Here is a 13,319-nt window from a genome sequence, read left to right as displayed (position 1 = left end):
CTCTCTGACCAGAGTCAGTGAAGGAGCTCCCCCCAGGAACTGTGTGCCGGGCTGCATCCATTGCTGTTCCAGCTCTTCAGGAATCTGCCTTTCAACTGCTTCGCTGCATCCTTTATTGGTGAATCCCATTTCAATTGTTTGAGATATTCTGAGCCTTTAGACTGAGGTGAATATAACGGTTTCTTTAGATACATTACGCAACCTCTCTGGGATAGGTAAGCCTGAGGCTCTGAGGGAGTTGTGTCTTCAAATGATCAGGCTGCTGCCGAAAGAGGTGTGTTCTGCTTGAAGCCTTTAATTGTCTATAGGCTTTAGGATAAGGGCTGTCTGCAAATGTTTTGCCTACTATTGTTACACATAACACTTTAAGATTTCTATAAATTTAAGTCAGTATAGGGGAAAAAATTTCTTTTTTCAGTTATTTTTAAACATCTGGTTTCACTGTAAAAAAGAAACTTACTGTCATCAGATTCCCACGGTTGTGTTCTTTTTTCACACAGCAAAAAGGAAAAAAAAAAGTGCTTGTAAAACCACAAAAGTTGGCAGGTAGGCCTTAGGAACAGGTGTAGTAACTGTAACTGCTTTTACAAATTGACTAGATTACAAATTGATAGTGTCCCTTTAACCTTTCTATGCAGCACTTTTAAAAGGTGTGTGTGTGGGGGTGGGGGGGGAATTAAAAAGGTAGCCAAACTTTTTTTGCACATCAGAAAGTTTCAGTTTGGGTAAACATGCAAGTTGATTCTTATTTTTGCTCATTGTAACCAGCTCCCTTTTTTCATGCACTAATCTACTTCCTTCCCAGCCTTCAAATGCTTAAAACATACTTGTTTTATCCTTAAAATCCTTAAAACATACTTGTTCCATGACAAAAGCTTTCAGTAAAGATTTCTCTAATCTGTGTGCTAATTGCATGACCTTCCATCACTGTAGTAGAATATAAGCACCTTGCCAAGTATTTAAAAATAGAAATACTCTTCCCCTTCTAAGCATGTAGGAGGTACAGTGTGACTAGTTTAGAGGTCATTTGATTCTGAGTGAAGAAATAATTGAAGGAAAGCCAAGTCAAAGAAAGGTTTCAGAGTATCAGCCGTGTTAGTCTGTATTCGCAAAAAGAAAAGGAGTACTTGTGGCACCTTAGAGACTAACAAATTTATTTATTTTAATGCTCAAATAAATTTGTTAGTCTCTAAGATGCCACATGTATTCCTCTTCAAGTCAAAGAAAGAAGTTTTATATTAGTTCTGTAAGCAGCAAATTCTGTGATTTTTTAAAATTTATATCACAGTACCACTCAAGGCTTTTCACTCAGGATCAGGGCTTCATTGCACTGGGTGCGGTACAAACACTGAGTAAGAGACAGTGCTTATGCTAAAGATGGTCATTCTTCTCTCCTTACATAAATGAGTTCAACAATGAAAGTTCCTCTCCTGGACCTCTGAGCCTTCCCCTTCTGGCTGACAATCTCATTTTTCCAGTGGAAGGTAGCTGTTGTGGGGGGCAGGGGTTCTCTCCAGACCCCACTTCAGATCCTTATACTGTCTTTCTCTCTCCCCCACAGCAAATACCCAAGGAGGTTCGTGGAGCAAACAAAACAAAAGTTCCCTCCCCTCTTTCTTCCCTTCTGGGAGAGGGGAGTCCATAGGAAAACAGAGAGATGTAAGGGTCATGTGGAACCCAGGGTCAGCCCTTTGAGTGGACCTAAATGGGCTCCACTTCCAGCACCTCCTTGTGGGACATACTGCTCTGAGGCTGGGTCTTGCAGCTTCAGGGTGGGGGGTGATGTTGCTATCTTCCTCTCCATGAGCCTGTTCCAGCTGTCTGAGGCAGGGCAACCTTTTTCCAGTTCACCACCCCTACCTGTGGCAGGTTTTTCCTTTTATGCCCCACAGGCAGAACAAAGCTTGCAGGTGTACCTTGTTGGTGTTGAACAGGCCCAGAGCAGCTCATTAGTCTTTTCTCTGCCAGTGAGGGTGTGCCCCACTACAGGGGGTCATGGTTGCAGAGGGAAAAGCAGTCTCTCAACTAACTATGGTTCTGAATATCAGGACAGATAACTTGGACTGGATTCTCTGTTGAACAGGGAATCAGAGTAGCGAGCTGTGTACTGGGGGGGGTGTGCTCAATCCTGTATTAAGCGGACTAGCTTCAACGTTTTGTAACTCTTGGAGCTTTTTCAGAGCGTACAACTTCATGTCTAGACATCATTTGCATGATCAACCCTGGAAGTTACAGCTGCATAAATAGCCATAGTCACTTCTGGGTGTGATGGAGTGAAATCTTTGAGTGAATAAAGTACACCAAAATATGAATAGAGTCCCATTGTAGATACACATCTCTGAGGAACTGAGCAAAAAGATTAGACTGGACTCTGTATTTCCATATTACTATTTGCAAGTTAAAAATGTACCTCCACTTGGGGTCTAGAGGTTGCTTTCCTGGACAGATATTCCAATATTTTACTGCAAGAAAATAAGAGCTAAACTTATTTCCAAATTTTACAAGAATTTAGTTAATGACACTACTGGGCAACAATATTTTAATAGGAAGTGAAAAGGCACTGGAGTGAAAAGCCTGGAGAACAGCTGGGCGTGAAAGACTGGGCGAGAGCTGCTCCAATGTCCAGAACATCTTGATTTGCTGTACATGAAAGGAAATGCTTATCCTGCTCCTCTCTCCTACCTTCAGATCCAGCTTATTTCATAGAAATTGAAACCAAATATAGTTATCCATATGCTGGAAGAAGAATTGGGAGACCGTTGCAAATTGTGTTGGGACATTGGGAAAGGAGATAGATGGGTTATGTAGGATTTCCAAAGATGGTGCACATGGTAACAGGTAGAACAATGAGGTAGTGCTGCTGTGTTGGAGGCCAGAAATGAGGTGGGCCTAATTCTCCTGACACAATCAATAACTTTAGAATTACTGTGGTCTAAATCAAAAGGTAGTGAGAGTAGATTTTAAGCTCTTACTTACGTTGTAAGCTCTTTGGGGCAGGGACTGACTGTCTTTTCTCTTGCCCATGCACGTAGGCCCTGAAGAAGAGCTCTGTGTGGCTCAAAAGCTTGTCTCTTTCACCAACAGAAGTTGGTCCAATAAAAGATACTACCTCGGCCACCTTGTCTCTCTCATATCCTGGGACCAACACGGCTATACCAACACAGCAAACATATCCTCAAACGAGGGTGCTAGGACAATTTTTATAGTGGGGATGCTGCTGATGCAAACCATGTATTTGGTGTTTGTTATTATTATCTCAAACTGGGGGGATGCAGCAGCACCCCCAGTTCCAGCACTACTGTCCTCAAAGGTGTTTAGCTGCCGAGCTCCCATGGAAATCAATGGCAGTAAGTTTGGAACAAATGGATTTCAACAATACTATTTCATAAGACTATTAATTTCCTAATTAGTCTCACCAGGGAAGATTGGTGGGAAAGATCTCAAAAGACACATACTATTTGGTTTGTAAAAGCAGTTTTTTGCTATTCTGTATGTATCCCTTTGGGATAGGGTGACCTCACTTAGAGCACCCTCTCATGGCAGGCTGCAGCCAAACAGTCACACCTGCCTCAATTTCCCTCCTTCAGAGACTCCAGTAACTCCACATCAGGCTCTCTTGCTTCAATAATTCTCCCTCTTATTACAAAAAACATAGTGTAAATAGTCCATGACAAAAGTCCCCATAGTCCATTTATCACCCCCAGCGCATGTAGTCCTTAAAATTCCACATCATCTAGTCCCTCGACACCTCACATACCACACCCCAGCGTCTTTCACCACACCTAGACTCTTTGTCAGTCTTCTCCTAACCTTCTGCCTGGTCAGCCACCTTCCAACTGGTGTACAACCTCTTCCAATGGAAACTGCCCCAGCCTCTCTGCTGGAAGTTCATCGTCATCAGGGGAGCATCAATCACTTCTCCTGTCCCATTAACCTTTCTCACCTCAGACAGTTCCATCAGGTAGGCCCATCCACTGTTCCCTTGGCCCTCATCCCTCTCCAGCCCTCTGGCTCCAGCTCTCCAGCATGGAGATGTCACCGGGGTACACCCCTCTGCTACTCCCCCACCTTCAGACCTCTCTGGCCCTCAGCGCTGGTCCTTCAGCTTGGAAATCAGCAGGTGACTCCCTCTGCTGCTCTCCTACCCGTACACCTCAGTCCAGGAAGATAATTCCCAGGGAACTCCATAGAGAGCTTCTGGAAAGGTTCCTGAAGAAAGCAGCTTTGGAGAAGCTGCTGGAGGAGCTGTTGAGAGCCCAGAAACACAGTCCCAGGAAGAAGGGATGTGCAACCACCTGAACCTGAGGGGAAATATTACTGGCCAGGGAGACTTTATTTTGCGTCTGGGTGTGACACGCTTTATTTCAAGTTTATTTGGACTTAATAAAGTAGAACCCCAGCAGGGGATTTTTGTCCGATACCTTTTAATCTGCGTAGAATTCCTAAGAGTCCTGAGAGAAGGGGAAACTGAGACAGAGCCACACTTGACCAGCAGAAAGTGCTAGAGGACAGGCACGCCCTAGCAATTGAGCTACAGACTCTTTAGCTTTTCTTTCTGTGTTTTCCCTTTGAGGGCTTGTCTACTGTACAAAATGTTGTTGTGTTCTAACATGATTGTGAAAAGTCGGGTTAGCTGAGGTGATGACTCTGACCCATGTAGATCAGGAAAAGCAGTGTTCAGCATGATTAAACCTCTACCAGGCCTCCAGCCTATTATAAAAAGAAACGGGAAGTCCCTGTACATTTTGAGGTTAGAGAGTCTGTTGGTTGTAAGTGAAACCAACCAAAGGCAAAACTCAAGCCTGTAACAGTGTCACTCTCCTTTCCTCTCTTCTCAAAGGTCTTTTCCCCTTTTGACTACCAAACAGCTGTTATAGAGCTTCTTCTGCACCCTCAAGAGCCTGACTGGCTGTTCAGTCCCTAGTCCTGCCTCATCATTACACAACCTCGGAGAGGCTGAAGCTTGGGGAAAACTAGATAGGTGTCTCCATATCCTGTCACAGCTACCTTAGCTACAAAGGCGAAGAGTGCTTTATAGGTACCTATAGGTACAGATAGATATAATAATTAAACAATAAGACACTGTAGGGTTTCTATTATAGTGTAGTAATGAAATAGTCACTGAGGCAAAAGACCAAAGGCTGCCTGCCATTAACCACCAAGGCATGTCGTGATTACAACACATACACATTGTTACAATATACGTCCTGGAGCATCTGACTATAATAATAAAGTATTGCGTTCGAAAGAAAAAACATTCATATGAAAAATATTTTTTTTAAAACCGAGGACACACTTGAGGACATGGTTGAAGAAAATAGTCTCGTTTCTTTAAAGTTTTAATTGTAAAGCACTTACTTCAACAGTAAAATAAACTGACCTTAACATTGCTATAAGGAGACCGTATGGCTTTCGAGGAGCTCTTCTTGCCTCGCAGAGTCCCTCCTACTCATAGCTGACACACACTGAGAGCAAGAAAGGGACGCATTAAAAAGTAAAGGGAACCTATCAATGTTGCAGCCCCTAGGCCTAATCCTGAAAACACTAGTGAGTGTAGTCCTCTGGAAGTTACAAGAATAAGCAGTTGCAGAATCCAATCCTAAAATATATGCTGTGGTCACTTGTTAGGCTTCCTTCTCACCTATCAGTTTGATCATTTACTCAACAATGCCCTTCCATCTCATCTCCCCCCTTCCTTTGGCCTGTAAGCAGGCCCTGCACCGTTAAGTTTCCTTTTTTCTTCAGGGAAATTAAAAAGGAGCAGAACTGTTAATTTTTTTTAATGTCACATCTACATTTTATGGCACTGATTCTCCCCTGTGATGCAGCTATTTTATGCCACTCTCGCAGCAGAAAGGGGTCTTAGAAAGTGCGAAACTAGCCCCAGGAGAATACATCTCTATTAGGAAGGAGTTCTCTGCTTCCATAGAGCCTAGTGTAACTGTCATACATAGGGTGACCAGATGTCCTGTTTTTTAACCGGACAGTCCCATATTTAAGCCCTCCTGCAGGTGTCTTGACTTTTTCTTTAAAATGGGCAAACTGTCCCATATTTTCTGCCTTTCTCTCCTGCGCCCGCCCCCCCATCAGTACCGCTGGGTCCTGCTGCTGCCTGGATCCCTGCTTACCAGCTGCCTGCCCACCAGCTGTGAGTGGGGTGGTCCAATGGCCCACAATGGGGGTGGGTGTGCAAGGCTGGTAGCGAGACAAATCTGCAGCACACAGGTCTAGGCCTCTCCCCCTGCTGGTCTGTCACTGCAGCCCCCGCTGTGTGCCAACTCTGGAGTGGGAGGGGGAGCAATTTCCAGCCTGTTCCCACCCCAAACCTGCAGGCTCCACAGCAGGTCCCCGGGCAGGGGCTTAGCACCTTCTTCACCCCCTCAGCCCCGGGTCCTGGCCCCAGGGGGCGTGGCACTGCTCTGTACCCCTGCTAAGCCACCTCTCTGGCTGGGTTCGCTGAAGCCCCTGCAGTCAGGTTCCCTGGGCCCTGGTGCACAATGCACCATTAGGGCTTAACCCCTTCCTGCCCACACTGTAGCCGGGGCGGGGGACAAGAGGCAGCTGGGTAATGTTGGTGGCCAGCAGCAGCCTGGAGGTGTTAGTTGCCTTTCGACACTGTGTGGTCAGGAAGGGACAAGCTGCAAAAACATGGGCCAGGTCATCCCTTTTCCCCCTCCTTCTCCCCTGAGGCTGGAAGTAGCTCCCGTCCCTTCCCTCCTGCACAGTGCTCAAAGGCTGCTGCTGGCCACATTCTGGTGTGAACATTGGCAGAAATCTGCGGGGGGGGGGGGGGGCTATGACCCTGCGTGCCCCCACATGTCACCTTGGGAAGATGCAGCGCCAGGTACTGGGAGAGGCGGGTCCATCCTGGGGGGCCCAGCCAGACATGGAGGGTGGAGAGCACCGGGCAGGAAGGGTCAGTTGGTCGGTCACCCCCCCATGTGAGAGAGGTACAGGAGTGTGTCTATGTCACCTCTCCCAGTGTGTGTGTGTGTGTGTGTGTGTGGGGAGGGTAGGTGTGTGTGTGTGTGTGTGTGTGTGTCACCCATCCCCGTGTGAACCCTAAAGCCTCATAGAGAAGAAGGTAAAATAAAAAGAAACCAACGCAGTATTTCTTTTTAAAAGGGGCTCAGTCAACTTTATGTTAATTTGAATGTTTGTACTGCATAGTTCTGATTGATTGCTGTTGAACTCGCTTGAATACAAGTAATTTTACCAGGTGTCCTGTATTCAGCATAGGTAAATATGGTCACCCTAGTCATACACAGCTGTTGCTTGTGGCCCCTGGCGTAGCGACACACTGGGAATGAGAGGTGGTGCGAATGATACCCTCTGCACTGTAGCTCGTCTTTAGCCAGCATCAAAGCCTACTGAGGGTTGTTACTGGGCAGGACCAGAATGCAGGAGGCAGACAGATAGCTTTAAAGCTGCCTTTGCCACCTCTTTTCACACGAAAAAGGAAGAACAGAGAATTTGGCCCAAGTTTAGTACAAACGTGATTTAAATCATCATTTACCAACCCTAGTTTTTCCCAAGACACTCTGACAAAGTATCTCAGACATTTGCACAGTTTCCTTAAATTACCAAAGCTTCCTCAACACCTCCACCAACTATCTGGCTATTTTTCAAGTGCCCCAATTTTGACTATGAATATACTTTGCTCTGCTGTTGATAGCTTTATCCAGTTGCACTGGGACTGCAGGATCCCTCACAGGAGTTCAGCTGGGGGAGGATGATGGAAAGGAGGATTCTGAGCTAGGCTAAGTCATCAGCGCAGTTAGGGAGTGAAAAGGAGGCTTTAATAAATGTTCTTCAAATCTCCCCCACCCTTCCCCGCTTCTGGCTCCCCTCCTTAGCAGCTCCATTTCCCCTCATCTCTCTGTTTCCAGGAGGGGTCCCCATACATTATAAAAGAGAAAATGTTCAAGAGAACTAACAAGGCCTTTTAACGGTCTGAACAGTGTTCAGATTAATTACATTTTGTGAGGTACATTTTAGGGCGAGCACTGCTGGCTGTGAAGATAACAGTAATATTTTGCTTTTTCACCGTTCCTCTACATCAGTAGCACCCAGCTGGTGGCCTACTGGGCTCTATATTGTGTCTCTCAAGGCCCCCTGTGTCAAGAAGAAACTGCGTATTTGACTGTGAATTGTAAGTGTGCTCCCTGGACCATGCTGTGCAATTTTTAAACTGTTGTGTTTGAATCAGTCCCAGCTCTAGTGGGCGAGGTAGCTGTGTCACCAACTCTCACTACTTTATCTCACACTATTTGGTGTGTGTGGGTGGGGGGGAGGCGGGGTTTAAAAACATCAGCTTCTGGAGTCAGGTCATTATGTGAAATTAACATAGTAAGTTTCTAACCTTCATGATTGTGGAGAAAAGTTTTAAAATGTGACCCCCCCCATGCACCCTAAAGGCTCAGAACCAGAGGCACATTATTTTTTAAAAAGACCTTGTGATCTTTAAGCCAATCTCAGGATGTTGAATGTTTTGGGTTACCAATACTGAAGTAGGGAACACATTTCCCCAACTGCCTCCCACCACTTCCCCAGGAGCAGCTCTGATGAGACATGGGAGCACGCCAGGCTGCTGTCTCTCCCCTTCTGCATCACAAGGAAGGAAGGAGTAGCTCTCACTGCTCTGTTGCCTGTTTCCCTGATGGACCACAGGAGCCCCAGAGATCAACTGGCTCTGCCTGACCACAGGGGAGCATCTAGGAAAGAATGCCTCCCTTCCCACCGCAGCCATCCAGGGCAAAACAAAAGATGGGAAAAATAGAAGATAAGAACCAACAACCAGAACCATAAGGTTCCCTGATTCTCGGCTCAGCCCTGGAGCAGGTTAGAGTAGCCTAGGGGATGCACCAATTTGCACCAGTGCTGTGCAAAGAGAGTGGAAGAGGGCAGAGAATCTGCCCCAGTGTATTGATTGTAACCTTGGACCTTTTGAAATAATGCTTTTGTGCCTCAGGCTGAAATGTCAGACCCCACTCCTGTCCTCAAACATTTTCAGACGTGAAACTGGTGACATCTTGTAACATACTTTCTAAATTAGTAATGTTTAAAAATTGTTGCACAGAATTAAGGCACTCTTAGCCACTCCTTGTTTAAGGAGGTCACTTTAAAAAATAAAACTTTATTCTGGTGATACTGGTATATTTAACAGCAAGAGCTCTTGTTACATAGCATTGCATGTCTCAACTACAAATAGACAAAGGGGTACAAACCCACATTGGTATCAACACAAATATAGAGACTATTCAGAAAAAGCAGTCTCTCGAACAGCAAGTGCAAATCCTTTTTCTCTCACCTCGTCTTTTCTCAGTTTGAGGGCAAAACAGGAAGCAACCAAGTGAGTCCCACTGGCATAAAACAACGCGTAAACTAAGCTATTTTATATATCAATATGGATGTTGTACAAGTAAAATACAGGTATCATTCACACAAGCTGGCCAAAGACTAGTGTACAGCTGGAATAATTTAATTGGCTTATGTGTGTAAAATCAGAATTGGGCACTCTGACTTCATGCTGAATGACAGCAGGGATATTTGCGAAGAGGTCATAGTTTTAATGAACCAGCAGATGGCATGCTTACCCTTTATCCTTCACTGGACCAACCATTAATGTGTTTTACAGGGTCCTAGTCACATTTTCATTTTATTGTTGAGACCGACTAACTCTGCAAATGACCCTGTTCCAAAAAGGTAGCTAATGGTTTTTTAAAGGTAGGAATATTTCCTGCATGCTGTACCAAATTGTAAGTGACTTAACTTTGAGGCTTAAAACTATTTCCCCAGAGCTCTCACTTGAATTTTAAAACATTAAATGTAGTCTTTTTATAGGTGGCAACGGAACTTTTTCATATGCCCTTTTAGAAGGCATTTTAATATGCTGCAAAATTTCATGCTGAATACAGCATACACATAGCTTCAGGGATAATAAGGGAGAAGGGATCACTGTGCTCATCTAGTCTGATGTCCTGCATAGCACAGGCCATTGCATAGGAACATAAAGTTTAACACATTGAATCAGATCATTGGTTCATTAATCCAGTCTGATGGATAGTTTGTTCAGAGGAAAACAATAATAAGATGCATCCTAACAAATTGTTCAAAGGTAAACATGAGACAGGAGCTCTGAGGAATATTTCCAGATTTTTCCAGGCTCTCAGCTAACACTATGAAACACGAGGTTTGGCTTTCTATATAATCTGATCTTACATAGCTATAAATCTCAATAATGGCAAAAATATTGGTTGATTTTTAACATGGCAGACAAGTGTTTGTATTTCAAATACAAAATGATTTGTGAATCGTATGCAGTATTAAAAGTCCACATACGGATTTTTAGTGCTATCACGTGAAATATGAGTTTATAACTATTCATATGTGGTTGGTGCACAGCTATAAAAGATGCAGTGATGGGGGGGATCTGGGTTACATATTTATAGTAGTGCTGGATCCAAATTTATCCACATTGATGTTCTGGGCTAAAATCCCACTGATTTCAATGTATTTTAGATCACGTCATTTGTGAGCAGACCTCTGCTGATGTTGCTGGGATTTCCAAGCATTGATTCCTAGAAGTATGTCCTTAAGACATTCATAGTGCAACTTGGATAAGAGAATTTCTCTCTTAAACTAGCACAAGAATTGTACTGGTAAACCCGGTGCAATTTGAGAAGGTTCAAATGGTGAAACCGAAGTGGAAAATGAAATGGGAATAGTCTAATACCACTGTCTGCAGCTAGATGGCAGTAATGACACACTAAGAATGTCTAGATTTGTTAATTTATTGATGATTCTTCTTTTGATTTATATTTTTCTTACATATATTAAAGCTGGGACTTTTTATTTTTAGCATGCCATATTTTCAGTTTTGCCTGTCTGTGTACAGTACTGATATGTGTATAGAGATCCATCTGTGTTTGTCATGTAGTTCTTATTGCATGAAAAAATGCTTGAAGCTTGGTGTCCACTAAGTATGAGCAAAGCAAATTCTATTCTCTCATTTAATTTTTAAATAAAATATTTAGTCTAGTCTCTACTTCCACAATATATTTCTATTTCCCCTACGGTACAAGCACAGCTAGGTATTCAAAAGTGTTTGTGTGACTCTACGAATTCAGAAGTTGTCGTTTTTTTTAAAGATTTTTAATTGGCCATTAGCTGTTGATCATCAATTTATAACCTTACATGAAATGCTTTCTCAGGAGCTCAAATATTGCCTTAAGGTAGTTAGAAGGGCCAAAACAAAAAACAAAAACAAAACCCAACAGCTCTCCAAAAATACTCAGAGTAACTTTGAGGGGGAAAGAACACAACTCAAAGGTTACAGAAGGAGTTTCAGAACTTCTCTTTTTTGAAGTTTTTCCATGAGTATGTTAGTTTAAAAGATTAAAGTTTGCAATCTGCTCTGAAAGTAAAGTTCTCACTAAAGCCTGTATACCAAAGCTGTCTGTGAATTGAAGGCCTGGTGTAATTAGATTACTGTAAATACAATAAGAAGCTCACTCGTGGTGGTCTGTAGGTGTCACGGGGCACTAAGGATGTATTGGCAGGATTTGGGACAGTTTGACTGAAAGCAGAGAACACAATCTCAAAATCCTTTTAATCTTTTTGCAGTTCTTTGGGGATTTGTCTGTCATTAAATAACAGTCAAAAGCTGAAGGGAATATAAAATGACATTAAATCACTCAAGTATTTCTATACAATTTATTTATTCTACTAGAGTCTTTAGTAAGGATCATAATTTCTGCAAAGGTCTTCTAGAACCAGTAATTTTTAAAAATCCTACTAGTTTGGGTCCAAATACATTTTTTCTCTTAGCACTTCCAATATACTGTCTTCCAAAAGTGCTGTGGCCTGTTGCTATGTGTCTGGGCTCAACAAGCTTAAACTTTGCACGGCCCATGCTAAACTAATTTGAGTCAATTTGTCTACATCATTTCAACAATCGTTCTGTGCATTTTGAATCGTACATACAACACTGCATGATAAAGGCCCACAGAGTAGATGCCGACTGCTCATTCTGCCGTGGTCTAGCTGTTGCTAGTTCTTCACCATGGTTTCTTCATATCCTAGTGACAATGTTAGTTTTTCGACGGTGGGGTTAAGGCTCTGCCTGGCTAGTTAAGACTTTCTTTACAGAAGACAGCTCCTATACAACTGCCAACTCTAAGCCTGACCTTTAAAATGAAATGGGGGAGTGTTAGCCTGAGTACTTTCTAAAACTTCCCTAGGGATCTCAAAGAAATACAAGGCGATTTTGCAAGTCAGTTTTAAGCATGTACAAGAAAGGGGCACCAATACCAGAAGCTCTTATTACAAAGAGCTTGTCTAACTTGCTTAAAATTAAGTAGTATAAGTATAAATAGTTCTAGCTAGTTTTTGAATGTAACCTTTGGGTGGTAGTTTTATTTTTAGAACTAAAATTGGGCAGAACAAGGGTGAAGAATTAGAACAGTCCAACTCTGTTCCTAGGGAGTATTACTGGCCAGATCCACAGCTGGTGCAAATCGGCATGGTTTCACTGCAGTCAGAGTTGTGCCAGTTTACGCCTGCTGAGGATCTGGCCTGAGTGCCGAGCTTCATATTTCAAAAACTCCACTATTGCATGTACAGGAGGGTCCAGGAATGAGCGGACAGTAATAGAAATGAATACCTTATTCTTGTGTTCGATAATCCCTGCAAGAGGGGTTGAAAGGTAGTAATTATCTACTGAGAAAACATCTATAACTGATGCTTATATTGTGCCTGGTTTGGTTTGACCTCTTTCCTGGACCTCTCCAGTAGAGGATGATCGCTTAGCAAGTTTTGCTTATTTGGAGCCCGATCTAACACCTATTGAAGTCAGATCTGGTAGACCTGTGTTCTAATTCCTTGCTCTGCCATGGACCTGCTGGGTGACCTTGTACTAATCACTGCCCTGCTTTGTGCCTCAGTTTCCCCATCTGTAAAATGGGGATCATGATACTGGCCTCCTTTGTAAAGTGCTTTGAGAGCTGCTGCTGAGAAGTGCTGTAAAAGCACTAGATATTATTTATTACTAAAGCCAATGGAGAGACTACCACTGAGTTCAGTAGAAGATGGATGAACTCTTTTAGAAAGAACACCTCATTTTGAATTCATTTGAAGGCAGTTTTGATTGTTAGTTAATATTTATATTACAGAGGACTGGATCAGTCATGGGGCCCTCTTGTGGCAGCCACTGTACAAACAAAGGGAGACAGAGTTCCTACCCTGAAGAGCTTACTGTCCAAGAAGAGGAGTGGCATATGAAGGCTGGAGCTATGGGAGACAATCAAACAGATCCATTG

At 43.4% G+C, this 13,319-nt stretch overlaps 1 long non-coding RNA gene across 1 annotated transcript in view; it reads left to right on the top strand.

Annotated features, from left to right (window-relative positions):
• Positions 1-13,319, top strand: part of LOC141985556 (uncharacterized) — a 44,974-nt gene continuing 31,655 nt past the window's right edge. Inside the window, exon 1 of the long non-coding RNA XR_012638957.1 lies at positions 1-166. This is a non-coding gene — a long non-coding RNA (uncharacterized LOC141985556). The remainder of the gene's footprint in view (positions 167-13,319) is intronic.

This window comes from Natator depressus, chromosome 1 (assembly GCF_965152275.1).
Source record: "Natator depressus isolate rNatDep1 chromosome 1, rNatDep2.hap1, whole genome shotgun sequence".
NCBI lineage: Eukaryota > Metazoa > Chordata > Testudines > Cheloniidae > Natator > Natator depressus.
This window is presented reverse-complemented; position numbering and strand designations above follow the sequence as displayed.